Source organism: Bufo gargarizans, chromosome 2 (genome assembly GCF_014858855.1).
Source record: "Bufo gargarizans isolate SCDJY-AF-19 chromosome 2, ASM1485885v1, whole genome shotgun sequence".
Taxonomy (NCBI): domain Eukaryota; kingdom Metazoa; phylum Chordata; class Amphibia; order Anura; family Bufonidae; genus Bufo; species Bufo gargarizans.
In genome coordinates, this window is record NC_058081.1 from 251,041,477 (window position 1) to 251,057,444 (window position 15,968).

A 15,968-nucleotide genomic window follows, 5' to 3' on the forward strand; every position below is an offset into this window, starting at 1 on the left:
TAACGCCACGTCAAGGCTTCAACCCTTGTTACTGACCAGTCACACACCATGCTTTTCATTCATACGCATTTGGTATTCCAGATGTTTTGGACTACACCTCCCATAATACTTTACCAGCATGATGGGAGATGTAATTCACAGCATGTGGACGGCCTATGGGTGAAGACCTCTGAACTCGCGGTGATCACAGTACACAATGCTGGAGCAGCTCGTCACCTGTCAGATGCCCCTTCAATGCTCCCGCCAGGGCGCAGGCCTCAAACATGGGCTTCTTCTTACCACTTCAGGTACTTCGTGTTCCATAGGAGAACATGCTGGTCAGAGTTGTGACACAATTTTTTTTTATTAAAATGGTTAGAGCAAATGGCAGAACAGACGCAGTGCAGCAGACGGACGGTGCGCACATACACAGCAGACGGGGATTACAGAATCCAGTGAGAGACGGATTTGGTGGCAGGTGTGTCCTTCTGGATGGGGGCCGCTTCTCATCCTTCTCCAAGTGACGAGATGACTGCAGTTTCGTAGCAAAAAACATGCCATGGCATAGGAGATATAGGGAATTTTTATTTATTTTTTTGTTAAAATAGGGTTGTACACATCTAACACACAGGCCACAAATATAATACACTGCCCCCCCCAAATATGCTGCACATACATCCCCCAATATACCGTACCACACAGACAGCCCCCCCCATATACTGCACAGACAGCCCCCCCCCATATACTGCACAGACCTCCCTATATAATGAGCAGACACCCCCCCATATACTGCACAGACAGCCCCCCATATACTGAGCAGACAGCCCCCCATATACTGAGCAGACAGCCCCCCCATATACTACGCAGACAGCCCCCCCATATAATGCGCAGACAGCCCCCCCATATACTGCGCAGACAGCCCCCCCATATACTGCGCAGACAGCCCCCCCATATACTGTGCAGACAGCCCCCCCATATACTGTGCAGACAGCCCCTCCATATAATGTGCAGACAGCCCCCCCATATAATGCGCAGACAGCCCCCCATATAATGCGCAGACAGCGCCACATATACTGCGCAGACAGCCCCCCCCATATACTGCGCAGACAGCCCCCCATATACTGCGCAGACAGCCCCCCATATACTGCGCAGACAGCCCCCCCATTTAATGCGCAGACAGCCCCCCATATACTGCGCAGACAGCCCCCCCATTTAATGCGCAGACAGCCCCCCCATATACTGTGCGACAGCCCCCCAATACACTGCGCAGACAGCCCCCCAATACACTGCGCAGACAGCCCCCCAATACACTGCGCAGACAGCCCCCCATATACTGCGCAGACAGCCCCCCCCATTTAATGCGCAGACAGACCCCCCCATATACTGTGCAGACAGCCCCCCCATATACTGCGCAGACAGCCCCCCCCATATACTGCGCAGACAGCCCCCCCCATTTAATGCGCAGACAGCCCCCCCATTTAATGTGCAGACAGCCCCCTATATACTGCGCAGACAGACTCCCAAATATACTGCGCAGACAGCCCCCCAAATATACTGCACAGGCAGCCCCCCAAATATACTGTGCAGACAGCCCCCCATATACTGTGCAGACAGCCCCCCAAATATACTGTGCAGACAGACCCCCCCCCCCCATATACTGCGCAGGCAGCCCCCCAAATATACTGTGCAGACAGCCCCCCATATACTGTGCAGACAGCCCCCCAAATATACTGTGCAGGCAGCCCCCCAAATATACTGTGCAGACAGCCCCCCAAATATACTGTGCAGACAGCCCCCCATATACTGTGCAGACAGCCCCCCAAATATACTGTGCAGGCAGCCCCCCAAATATACTGTGCAGACAGCCCCCCAAATATACTGTGCAGACAGCCCCCCATATACTGTGCAGACAGCCCCCCAAATATACTGTGCAGACAGCCCCCCAAATATACTGTGCAGGCAGCCCCCCAAATATACTGTGCAGACAGCCCCCCAAATATACTGTGCAGACAGACCCCCCCCCCCCCATATACTGTGCAGACAGACCCCCCCCCCCATATACTGTGCAGACAGACCCCCTATATAATAGAACCTATATATAGGAGGACAATCAGTCAAGAACCAATATGAGAATAGCTCCTGCAAAGGGTTAAAAGTGCTTTTGGCATGGATATTCATGCTTACCCTCGGCGCTTGCGCACTGGGACGCGTATATCGGGTGGATTTTAATGAGTTAACTGCGCTTGCGCACTGACCCGTGATTTTTCCCTACCTCGGCTCCTAGACGCATGCGCAGGTTCCCGGCGTGCTGCTAAGTTCAGCCTTGAGCTTTTCACTAGAGTGTCCTTTTGGGCATGCGCAGATGGAGAAAGGTGAGACACGCCCCCCGACGTCATCGCTCATGCGACAGGAAGTCAGAGGGTAGGGAAATCTCACGAGGTAGGGTAGAATAACGCGTCACCGCCTCTCCATTCCTACAAGTACGCGCACGCCCGCGCATGCGCAAATACAGCAGGCGGGTGCCGGAATCAAATAGCCGGCACCCGACCTCTATGACAGGGAGCGGGACCTTAGGGGTTAACTGCCGCTGATCGCAGCCCCCTATCATAGAGGTCGGGTGCCGGCTATTTCACTCCGGCACCCACCTCCTGCATTTGTATTAACATTGGTGGCGCAGTGCGCCCCCCCCCCCCCAGTATAATATACATTCAGTGCGGCCACCCCCCCCCCCCCCAGTATAATATACATTCAGTGCGGCCACCCCCCCCCCCCCAGTATAATATACATTCAGTGCGGCCACCCCCCCCAGTATAATATACATTCAGTGCGGCCACCCCCCCCCAGTATAATATACATTCAGTGCGGACCCCCCCAGTATAATATACATTGGTGGCGCAGTGGGAAGTGCCAATGAGGGTTAAAAAAATAAATAAAAAATTAACTCACCTCCTCCAATTGTTCGCGCAGCTGCCGGTCTCCTGTTCTATCTTTAGGACCTGTGAAAGGACCTTTGGTGACGTCACTGAGCTAATCACATGGTCCATTACCATGGTGATGGATCATATGATGTACCATGTGATGACCACAGTGATGTCACCAAAGGTCCTTTCACAGGTCCTAAAGATAGAACAGGAGACCGGCAGCTGCGCGAACAATTGGAGGAGGTGAGTTAATTTTTTATTTATTTTTTTAACCCTCATTGGCACTTCCCACTGCGCCACCAATGTATATTATACTGGGGGGGTCCGCACTGAATGTATATTATACTGGGGGGGGGGTGGCCGCACTGAATGTATATTATACTGGGGGGGGTGGCCGCACTGAATGTATATTATACTGGGGGGGGGGTGGCCGCACTGAATGTATATTATACTGGGGGGGGGGTGGCCGCACTGAATGTATATTATACTGGGGGGGGGGTGGCCGCACTGAATGTATATTATACTGGGGGGGGGGCGGCCGCACTGAATGTATATTATACTGGGGGGGGGGGGGCGCACAAAATGTATATTATACTGGGGGGGGGGGGCCCCACTAAATTTTTATTATAATGGGGGGGGGGCGGGACCTCACATACGGCTCCATGTGGATGACCTCATACACATGAACGAGCACGCAGGGTGAGTCATGAGGAGGCGTGGCCTTCACTCAACTGCCTGAGAACCAGGAAGTTATCAGGACATCTACTGCTGATAAGATTAAAAAAGCAAAGTGGGACAACCCCTTTAAGGTTAAAACAGATGGGCTGAACATGGTGGATGGATCAAACCGCAGAATTATTGCCATAAGGGAAAGAGCCTGAAAACTATTAGCTGCCATATAATATGTTAGCCAAACAAGGGCTGTTGCTGGTATGGGGTTTGGCTGGTTAGGTGCATGGCACAATGAGCAAATTATTGCTGTTGTGTCTTGCAATCTCCTGAAAATGCCCCTTTTGCATGAGAATTACATAAAGAGGCCACATGGGGCCAATAGTTGACCACTATATACATTTTACCTAATAATTAAATTTATACTTCCCTTACATCCTGAAACTACATATGAAGAGTACCTTGTGATGCAGCAGGTGACTGAGGGTCTATTCCCACATCTGCAGTGTTTTGCGGATCCGCAAAACACCGGGCCGGCACCCCAAAAGAAATGTCTATTCTTGTCCGCAGCTGCGGAAAAAATTAGGACATGTTCTGGAAGTTCGGGGCCGCGCATCGGAAATGCAGATGCGGATAGCACACTGTGTGCTGTCAGCTTCTTTTCCGGCCCCATTCAACGGATGTGGGAATGGACCCTGACAGTTGGATCCAATGAACTGAAAAAAGAGTAGAGAAAGTGGTCATGGCGCATTCCTGGAGAAACAGAAGAAGAAAGGCCCCCCCCAATTGCGAACCCACTTCTCCAACCCCAACCGCTCTGCTTACCTACAGATGGGAGCCCTTCTTCTGCCATCTGCTTTTCCTCCTTATCCACATCATCTAATATCGATGAGAATATGTCATCAGGAACATCCAGCTCCTCCTCTCTCTGCATCTTGCTGACTTTTCTCAGACAGAGAGACTCCAAAGGAAGATTTGGAAGAAGTAAAGCCAGCAAAACATGAGGATGGTCATCAATGAGACCTGGCCCCCTAAGGGGTGCATAAACAAAGAATGATTACCATATTCAAAGGCTACTTTCACACCGATCTCAAAACCTGAGCAAAATGCTTCCGTTTTGTCCCCATGCATTGTCAATTGGGATGAAACAGATCAAGATGCATCAGGATGCATTCTGTTCTGGTTTCTCCATTTTGTGACCGGACACAAATCCATTGCAAGCTGCGCTTTTGTGTCCGGTCTGTGAAACGGAACAAACTGGATCCGGCACTAAAAACAATGTAATTCAGTAGTGCCAGATCTGGGGGTTTTTCAGATCCCCCAAAAAATGGATCTGACAACTGCGTCTGAACGGAATGGATGCATTCAACATTAACACCCTGGCCTCGCCTCACCATCTGCCCAAACATCCTGCATACTGCCACACGAACGTCCCCCAGAAACGTAGTGAAAAATTCCCACACTGGCGAGTATGGCATTTCCCCACCACCACCCTGCATGCCACTGCTTTTATGAACCCGTGCGCAGTGTGTTTCTCACAGGTAGTCTCCCGAGTAGCAGACGGTGTACACCTCCCGTTTGGCTGCAAATCTCCTATTGCTTCTACCCTGCTGTCTCATGGGCACATTTCCACCCTGCTGTCTCACAGGAATGCTGCCACCTTTACCCCTGATGATGACGATGCCCCCTCTTCACCTGGCTTCCATGTGCAATTTGCTACATCATCTTCTACATCTGATATATTAGACTGCCCTTTAATACTGAGTCTGTGTCACGGGTAATGGGGAGGGGATAACACCAAATGACACACAGAAGGAATAGACCGGAGTCTAGGCCTCAAAGCTAAGGCAGAGGGATGGTGACCTCCTAGGAATCCCTAACCTCTCCTGACTCCCGCCAGTATGAGTAGACCCTAAAGGTGGAAATACTTATACACCGTAACCTAGGCCCTGAAGACCCTGCAAGGCCCCAGGAATGGTGGCAGGGAATTAGACTACTAGTTCCTCCCCAGATGAAGGAACCAGCGTCTCCCTGAGGCCTAGACAACAACACACACAAGCGATAAACAAAATGCAAGACAAAATGCACTTACCGTAGCTTAAAGCAGAATGGAGGAGCAGGAGATCCAAAGGAACAACACACCAGCTCAACCAACTCCAGCAGAAAATATCAACAGCAAAGTAAGCAGTGTGAGTCAGAACTAAATAGCCTCAGTAATGACCATCAGCTGCACCAGACAAGAGGTGTGGTCATTGCCAAACACAACACTGAGAGACTGTCAGATACCCTCACATGCCGCCAGTCTGTCCGATTTTCTCACCTCTGTCATGGGAGAGACCAGGACAGTCTGATGCAGAGTAAGTCTATGTGTAAAATAACTGATTATCTAGGAATGTCGCAGCAACTGAACAAGATGCACGTGGCGATATATTAGACTGCCAGTTTTCAGCAACACTGTCCCTAGCGCTTCTCACGTCTCTCCCCATGCTCAGCCCACAGTGAAATGGTGGAGACCACGTGGGATGAGGCTTTTATAGGGCTGTGACATCACAGAGGATGGCTATCTGCGGATTGGCTGGCTGCATGGCATTATGGGTGATCTCATATTCCTTGGCTTCTTACTTTCACTTTGTAAAACTGCCATTTTAGAAAAAAAGCACAAGGAATTTCGTATTCGTGGTGAGTCGAATTTTTCCTAAATTTTGGATCACATTCCACTTGATACTATGATTCACTCAACACTAGTTATTATGATTTACATTTTGCAAATCGTATATGCTGTTTTAGGTAAAATAAATTGAGAGCCCCATTGGGGACAGCTTGATGCTAATGTCTGCAAAGTGCTGCGGAAAATAGTGACGCTATATAAGTGCATTAAATAAATAAATAATTCATTATGGTGAAGGATATAGAAACATAGAAACATAGAATGTGTCAGCAGATAACCATTTGGCCCATCTAGTCTGCCCAATATACTGAATACTATGAGTAGCCCCTGGCCCTATCTTATACACTCACCTAAAGAATTATTAGGAACACCTGTTCTATTTCTCATTAATGCGATTATCTAGTCAACCAATCACCTGGCAGTTGCTTCAATGCATGTAGGGTTGTGGTCCTGGTCAAGACAATCTCCTGAACTCCAAACTGAATGTCAGAATGGGAAAGAGAGGTGATTTAAGCAATTTTGAGAGTGGCATGGTTGTTGGTGCCAGACAGGCCGGTCTGAGTATTTCACAATCTGCTCAGTTAATGGGATTTTCACGCACAACCATTTCTAGGGTTTACAAAGAATGGTGTGAAAAGGGAAAAACATCCAGTATGCAGCAGTCCTGTGGGCGAAAATGCCTTGTTGATGCTAGAGGTCAGAGGAGAATGGGCCGACTGATTAAAGATAGAAGAGCAACGTTGACTGAAATAACCACTCGTTACAACCGAGGTATGCAGCAAAGCATTTGTGAAGCCACAACACGCACAACCTTGAGGCGGATGGGCTACAACAGCAGAAGACCCCACCGGGTACCACTCATCTCCACTACAAATAGGAAAAAGAGGCTACAATTTGCACAAGCTCACCAAAATTGGTCTGTTGAAGACTGGAAAAATGTTGCCTGGTCTGATGAGTCTCGATTTCTGTTGAGACATTCAAATGGTAGAGTCTGAATTTGGTGTAAACAGAATGAGAACATGTATCCATCATGCCTTGTTACCACTGTGCAGGCTGGTGGTGGTGGTGTAATGGTGTGTGGGATGTTTTCTGGGCACACTTTAGGCCCCTTAGTGCCAATTGGCCATCGTTTAAATGCCACGGGCTACCTGAGCATTGTTTCTGACCATGTCCATCCCTTCATGACCACCATGTACCCATCCTCTGATGGCTACTTCCAGATAAGGATAAGGATAATGCACCATGTCACAAAGCTCAAATCATTTCAAATTGGTTTCTTGAACATGACAATGAGTTCACTGTACTAAAATGGCCCCCACAGTCACCAGATCTCAACCTAATAGAGCATCTTTGGGATGTGGTGGAACTGGAGCTTTGTGCCCTGAATGTGCATCCCTCAAATCTCCATCAACTGCAAGATGCTATCCTATCAATATGGGCCAACATTTCTAAAGAATGCTATTAGCACCTTGCTGAATCAATGCCACGTAGAATTAAGGCAGTTCTGAAGGCAAAAGGGGGTCCAACACCGTATTATTATGGTGTTCCTAATAATTATTTACGTGAGTTTATGAAGGATGGCCTTATGCCTATCCCATGCATGCTTAAACTCCTTCACTGTATTTGTAGCTAGCACTTCTGCAGGAAGGCTATTCCATGCATCCACTACTCTCTCAGTAAAGTAATACTTCCTGATATTACTTTTAAACCTTTGCCCCTCTAATTTAAAACTATGTCCTCTTGTAGCAGTTTTTCTTCTTTTAAATATTCTCTCCTCTTTTACCGTGTTGATTCCCTTTATGTATTTAAAAGTTTCTATCATATCCCCTCTGTCTCGTCTTTCTTCCAAGCTATACATGTTAAGGTCCTTTAATCTTTCCTGGTAATTTTTATCCTGCAATACATGTACCAGTTTAGTAGCTCTTTTCTTAACTCTCTCCATGGTTTATTCTTTATAGCCTGGCTAGTTGTCTACATGCATTGTCTTTATAGGAAAAGGCTACTGGAGCCCAAACACTGCCCTAAGGGTACTAAATACATATGTTCTTAATTTGTTCAATGCTGCTGTGTTTTCTTCTTTTCTAGATAACTTTCTGTTATACCCTTACTGTGGTTAAATTGAGACAATTAAACCTGTACTGTACATCATTGCTGTCATTTTTTCTATACTGGGACATAATGTCACGATCAGTGTGGGGGGAAAACTCCACGCTAAACACAGGAGGGAAGGGGAACAGTAACTGGGCCTGGAAACTAGGGAAGAAACAGGTCATCTCCTAACCAACCCTAATCTGGGCCCTAACTATCTATTAATATGAATAGACCCTGAAGGTAGGAATATTTATATGCAGGATACCTAGGCCTATATATCCCTATAAGGCCCTGGAAAAGGTTAGGTCCAGAGACAACCCATTCCTCCCTAGATGGACAAATGGAAGTCTCTGTCTCAGGCCCAGATACAAACAACAGGGAAAATAACAAACACAAACAAACGTGACACTTAACTTCTGTAGAGACGGACGAGCAGGAACACCAGAGACAAACTCACACCAGCTCAGCCAAACCCAAATTAAGCTATCTACCGCATAGTCAGAAGGGTGGGGTCAGACTATAAAGGGTAGAAGTGATGACCACTGAGCAAAAGCTGAGAAAAGGGAATGATCATTAACCCTATCAACACCGAATCAAGAGAAATCAAGAAAGCTGTTAGATTCTTCCACGCTCAGCCAATCTCCTTGATTTCCTGACATCAGTCACTTGAGGGACCATGACACATAACTGCTTGAATTATCCGATTTATCTATAGTGACCTTACACTGTATCTCTGCATTGTGGCATGACAGTATGCATTCTTTTTTTCTGTAAAACATCACTATGTGCATTACTTCTTTGTTGTGACATCACCATGTACATTTTGCCGCCACTGTAATATCACTATGCATAATTTGTATGCTGTGTTATGACCTTGTGAATTATCCCTGTACTGTAATATTTATTTTGTGTACTGTGCCTTGCTGTGACATCATGGTGTGTATTATCTCCTATACTGTGACATCATTGTGTGTACATATTACTACTCTGTATAGTTGAGCATAGTTGAAATCTGCCTAAACACTGTCCTTTACAGGGGTTTTTTCTGGTCTTGTGTCATTACCGTTTGCATTGTGCCTGTACTATGACACGCGTGCATTATTTCTGAGCCCTGACAGGTCTGTGTGCATGAACTGTAAACTAGAAAATCTGCAGGCAGGGGGCATAGCTAAAGGCTGATAGGCCCTGGTGCAAGAGTTCAGCTTGGGCCCCCCTTCCCTCAGTGCTTTGTGGCAAGTAGCAACGTTGCGCCTAGCCTTTTAGCTGCCTAAGGCAAAAATGGAAACTGCACCCCCCCAATGCCATACTCTCAACCTAACCCCCTTTTTTCGGCCCTACTGTTAGGCTATACACATACAAGTGAGTTGAATGCGATAAACTCACAGCGTGTGTCAGTGAGAGTTCCCATTCTGCTATGTAACCCTGCTGTGTAACCCTGAGAGTCCTGGAATCTGTCGTATTACACAGACATCGTTCTGTGCGATCCTGTCAGAGGAGCGGAGGCCAGAACAATAACTCTCACTGACACACGCTAGAAGTTTATCGCATTCAACTGGCTGGTGTGTGTCTGGCCTTAAAGACATACTTGGAAAACATTGCATACAGTGCTACAAAACATACAGGTTAATAAAGCAGCACATACCTCTTACATCTAGTGACATCTCCACTGATGTAGATATTTCTCTTTCCTCATCTTCTCTATTCAGAACAGACCGCCATGATGATTTCTTTAAGCCATCTCTTATCTCTGCTGAGTATGACAAAAAGACATCTTAGTATCTTAGTTTCCTACTTTTCCATCATCCTCCTACCTTCTCAACACCCCATTCTGCGAATACCCCCAATCTTGTGCCCACTGTGCTCCCCAATACTATACTGCAGAAACAGTCCCCCTGAAAATACTAGTACCACACAGGTTATTTTTATCAAAGTGCCCTGAAAATAACTGCACCCAGTAAATAGTGTCCCTGACACTAATAGTGTAAACATAATGTCGCCCAAAATAATTGTGCCTTGGTGCCCCCACACTATAGTCCTCCCAAAAGTCCCACCAATAGTAATAATTATCTATCAGATTGAACTTAGTGTTAAAAGGGCCCCCAATAGTAATAATGCCCCTATTATTCCCATACTAATATTCATGTTCCCCATAGTTCTCCAGTAGTAATAATTTGCCTTATAATGTGCACCAGTAACAAAAATATCCCCTTATAATGTGTGCCAGTGCAAATACACTTTTACAATGACCTGTTGTACAAAAAAGACTCTCTTATAATGTGCACCAGTACACACAATACTTTCTACTTATATACGCCAGCACAAAAAAGTACCTCCTTAAAATGAGTGCCAGTGTAAAAAATATCCCTATCCCTATAGTGCCCCCAATAATGTATGCCAGTCCCACCCTGCCCCTGTGTGCCTGCCCCAGTAAATTCCCCCATAGTGCTATCCACCCACAATGACCCCATAGTGCTTCCAGTAGATACCCCTATAGTATTCCCCCCCCTAATGTTCCCATAGTGCCCCCTGTAGATGGCCCCATAGGTAGATGCTCCCCCATGGTCTCCATAGTGCCCCAGTAGATGCCTCCACATTAAGGTGTAAAATAAAAAATAATAAACCCAGAAACTTACCTCCGCTGTCAGCAATGTGGTGCAGGCCTCTTCTGGCTTGTTTCCTGAGCCGTACGCTGCCCGGCTGAGGTGGCACAATGATGATTACGCTGTTGTGCCGCCTGTGTCTGCCTCTGGCTGGGCCTGGAGCACCCGTGCCTTTGACGCAGTACCTTATTGTATTGTTGTGGGCTCCCCTGGCTTAGGACCCTGGTCGTAGTTGTGAACGCTGCAATCCCTATAGCTACGCCAGTCTCTGCAGGGGCTAACTGGGAACCTAAAGTGGCCCTGGAAAAAACCTAAAAGTGGCCCCATGTTGTAGATGGGTCCAAATTGATAGAAGTAGGCAGAGTCAACAAAAGTAGGCGAGCCCAATAACACTAGTGCAGCTTAAAATAGTGCCCTGGCAGAACCAAATACACAGTGCAGCACCAAATGCTACCTCAGTAGAACCAAATCTCCCAGTGCAGCACAAAATACTGCCGCCCGCACTGCAGCATTCAACTCTATTACTGTCCTGAGGACGGCAATAAAGTTGAATGCATGGACGTTTCTTCTGTCATCCAGGTGCATAATTACCAGATGCTCCTAGTATTAATTAATGCTGAGAGCATCAGATCGCTAGGTAGCCAGCCAGCGGCCATGGGTGACTCCCTGGGCATCAGCCCAGCAGGCGGTTTCCTTGAAAGGTCTATGTCCAGTCCATCCCTGGACATCTGGTACCCACTGAAGGACTGGGATACTCTGAGTAAAAAGCAGTACACCTACAAGGGTATATAACATAGATTGGTCCATTTATATTGTCTAAATGAGCCCATATTTTGGTTAGAAAAATGTGTGTGTTTCTGGATGCCTGTTTCTAAAAGTGACTACTCAAAAATGTCCTGTGTCTTTTACAGAATAGAATTCACATATTATACTGTTTTTCAAAAAATCTTGTATCTGAATCCAAAGAAAGTACAAAAATGCTTTAGTTGCCACCATTAATACAGAAGCCCCTGACAAGAACCTGAAAGGATAGATAATTGCTAGTAGCCTTTGATCCCCTATGACTTGAAACCATAATTAAGCACAGAAAAGAGGGAAATTATTGAGCAAGTTTTGATTATAAATGGCAATAAAATTCATCTGATTAATTCAGTCCAGTGGGAATTCACTAAGACTTTCAAAGGTAGGAATATAGTACAACGTCCTAATGAAATACCTTCAAAGAATCACGTTTCCTTGTGGGAATGTCCTCTTTCATTACATTAAATAATATTATAGCTAAATATTTGATATCAGGATAAAATACCAGAGCAGCAGTTAGATCTCATTTCTGATTTACAAAAACGAAAGAGCTATAGCGCTTAGTTACATTGTATGTGAGAGATAACATTCCTTTTTCTTCAGCTTCATACATTGGAGATTTGGTCTTTTTTTCTGCTCACTTTTGGGTTGGGAATCACTGTTTTGTAGTGAGTAATAATCAGGGCTGTGGAGTCGGTAAGCCAAATTTCTGACTCCAATGCCTGCCTTTTATCACACTCCAACTCCTTCATAAATGGCCAATAATTTAGTAATAAATTGACTGTACTAAAATGGTAACAGCTCAACAATATTAATAACTGATAATACTTTTTTAAGCTGGAGTCAGAGTCGATACATTTATAACCACTCTGACTCCACCCAAAATTAGCTTTGAATAATAATATAACGATTTGTTTTAATTCACTGCTTCTTATTATCATAATTAATGTGACAGTATTAAAAATAAGTATCAAAATACTGGAGCCTAGGGGCATGTCATTAAACAATGGGCTACCAGGAACGGGACACTAAACTATCTGTGGTACAGTAGAACAGGAGTAGTTATATGCAGTGCTGGATTGCTAGGGAATGACCTGGGGCTGGACTTTGGTTCAGCAGTGACGGAGCATTATTCGACTGGAACATTTGAGATTGGCTTGGTTACAAGGACTATTGCAGACCAGTCACTTATGTGTCATTCTCTAGTGTGTTAGGGAAACCCCCACACTGACCATAGGAAGGAAAGGGAAAATGAGATAGGGCCTGAAAACTAGGGAAGGAAGATGAACACCTCCTAGTGAAAACCCTTATCAAAGCCCTGACTGACTACCAGTATGAACAGACCCCAGAGGTAGGTGAGTTCATACACAGGAATACCTAAAGTCCTATCTAACCCTAAATGACCCTGGTACTAATGACAAAGGATGAATGGGAGTCTCCCAAAGGCCTAACACAAAACAACAAAGAAATGCAACACACAGAAAAACCAAAATACAAAGGGAAAGGTAAGAAGCTATGGTAGCACCAGGAACTCAGCTGAGATCCAAACACCAGCAATCCACAGGTCCAACTGAAGCTATAAACCGCACAGCATTGTGGGAGAGACAACTATAAATAGAGAAAGTTTAATGTCCACAATAGCAACACCTGGAGGTTAAGGGTGTGACCAGTACCATAAACAACACAGACGCCTATTGATCCACAAGGTAAACATGTCAAATTAAACCACGTGTTGCCAGCCTCAAAAATATCCTGCACTCACTGTCGTGGTGACATCCGTATGTCTCGGTACTTTCGTGGCATTATGTTAATTCATCATTAGGTCTCTAGTGGCTGGTCACAGAACATTCTAGTGGGTTTCCAAGGATTGGGTACAGGTTATACCATCACATATACCAGGTTGTCAGCAGCACAATTTATGGTGGTATTGTGGCCACTGGATGGAAAAATTTACAGAACCCCCAAAAATCCCAAATTTAGGTATATTTAAAGTAAACGTAAAGATACATGGTGGCATCTGAAGAAATTCAGTGCTAAAGTTTATTCGCATGTCCCACATGCAGTTATTGTGTTGTTTCAACCTGTCTAGTTTTTCTTTCTCAAGCAGGTTATGCCCGCGGTTGTGATCTGGACGATATATTACAGTGTAATGAAAGACTAAGGGCTATACCACATCCTAGTGGCTTTTCCTTTTAATTATTATTATTTTCAAATATTTTATAGCGCCATTAAGTTCCAGGCCACTGTGCAAATGAAATAAAAGGGATTTGACTACATCTACGTACCATGAATAAACAATAAAAAAGCAAGGACAATTAACATGGGTAACAGACTGGCACAGAAGAAGAGGGAGGCAAAGGAAAGAGATTCGGAAAGAAGCTGCTTTTACAGTTGTGCAGAGAAGACAGGGTTAGTGTGGGAGGGAGTCTGATGTATTGGTGAAACAAGATATAGAGTATGTGGGGTGTAAGGTAGAAGCCGATGTGAAGAGCAGACAAGAATAGATCAAATGTCTTAAGAGGACCAGTAATATTGTGCTTTTAGTGCTGTTAAGTGCTGTGTTTAGTGCTGTTCTGCTGTGTTCGGTTTTTTTTTTTTTTTTTGCAACACACAAAATTAAAGACTGGTTTAGGCCACTTTGGTTTTGCTATGCAAAGGCAAGGAGTGGAACTTACAAAGAGAAAAACTAAAATAGAAAGTTTTGTACCTTTTCCATGTTGTAGATGAACTCCTGGTTTTGTTTTACAAATACATGTACTTATACAAAATACTGACCGAAACAGAGTCCTAAATCAGATTTGTTCAGGTTCTCTTGTCAGGTAGATTTGAAGAGCCCTTCCTCCACCATCCCTTAGTGCCAGATGTCTATTCAGCATCATGTACCCTGGCAGAATGATCAAGAACATATACACATTTAGAACAATGTCTCTTTTTATCCCAGGCTTGTTAACTCCACATAAGGGTCCATTCACACGTCCGTTTTTTCTTTCCTGATCTGTTCCGTTTTTTGTGGAACAGATCAGGACCAGATCTGGACCCATTCATTTTCAATGGGTCCTGGAAAAAATCGGACAGCACAATGTGTGCTGTCCGTTTCCGTTGTTCCGTTCCGCATGTCCGTTTAAATATAAAACATGTCCTATTCTTTTCCGCAAAATTCGGATCCTGGTACAATACAAAGTCAATGGATCCGCAAAAAACGGAAGACATTCGGATGTCATTCCGTATGTCATCCGTTTTTTGCAGAATCCGTTCCTGGAAACACATAACAAATTTTTATTTTATTTTTTTCAATTTTTTTTCAATGAATTCCAAACAACTTTATTTGATTATTGAAATTTATACATGTTTCCGTTTTTTGCGGATCCGCAAAAAACGGATGACATACGGAAACATTTTCAGGAACAACGGATCCGCAAAAAACGGACCGAAAATCGGGATATAGGAAAATACTGACGTGTGAATGTAGCCTAAGGGTACTTCCACACTTGCGTTTTTCTTTTCCGGCACCGAGTTCTGTCCTAGGGGCTCTATACCGGAAAAAAACTGATCAGTTTTATCCCCATGCATTCTGAATGGAGAGCAATCCGTTCAGGATGCATCAGGATGTCTTCAGTTCAGTCTTTTTGACTGATAAGGCAAAAAGAGAAAAACGTAGCATGCTACTGTTTTATCTCCGGCGAAAAAACTGAAGACTTGACTAAATGCCGGATCCGGCATTTTTTCCCATAGGAATGTATTAGTGCCGGATCCGGAATTCAGAATACCGGAATGCCGGATCCATCCTTCCGGTCTGCGCATGCACAGACTGAAAAAAAGGTGAAATAAATAAATGCTGGATCCGTTTTTGCCGGATGACACCGGAAAGACGGATTCGGCATTTCAATGCATTTTTTCGACTGATCAGGCATTTTTAAGACTGATAAGGATCCTGATCAGTCTAACTAATGCCATCAGTTGGCATACATTTTGCCTGATCTGGCAGGCAGTTCCGGCGACGGAACTGCTTGCCGGATCTCTCTGCCGCAAGTGTGAAAGTACCCTAAGCCCACCCAGGTCTTCCAGCAAGTGACCTCCTACTCAGCTCTGCATAGCTCCTGTGTCTTAATTCCTGGTCTACAGTCCGCCACCTCACAATGGACAAGCTCAGGTAACCCCTCAGATGCCACGGTCAATTGTGACCATGGCATCTGAGTGGCATTTCCTGAGAGTGCTGTGCTCCTGGATCTGAACATCTCC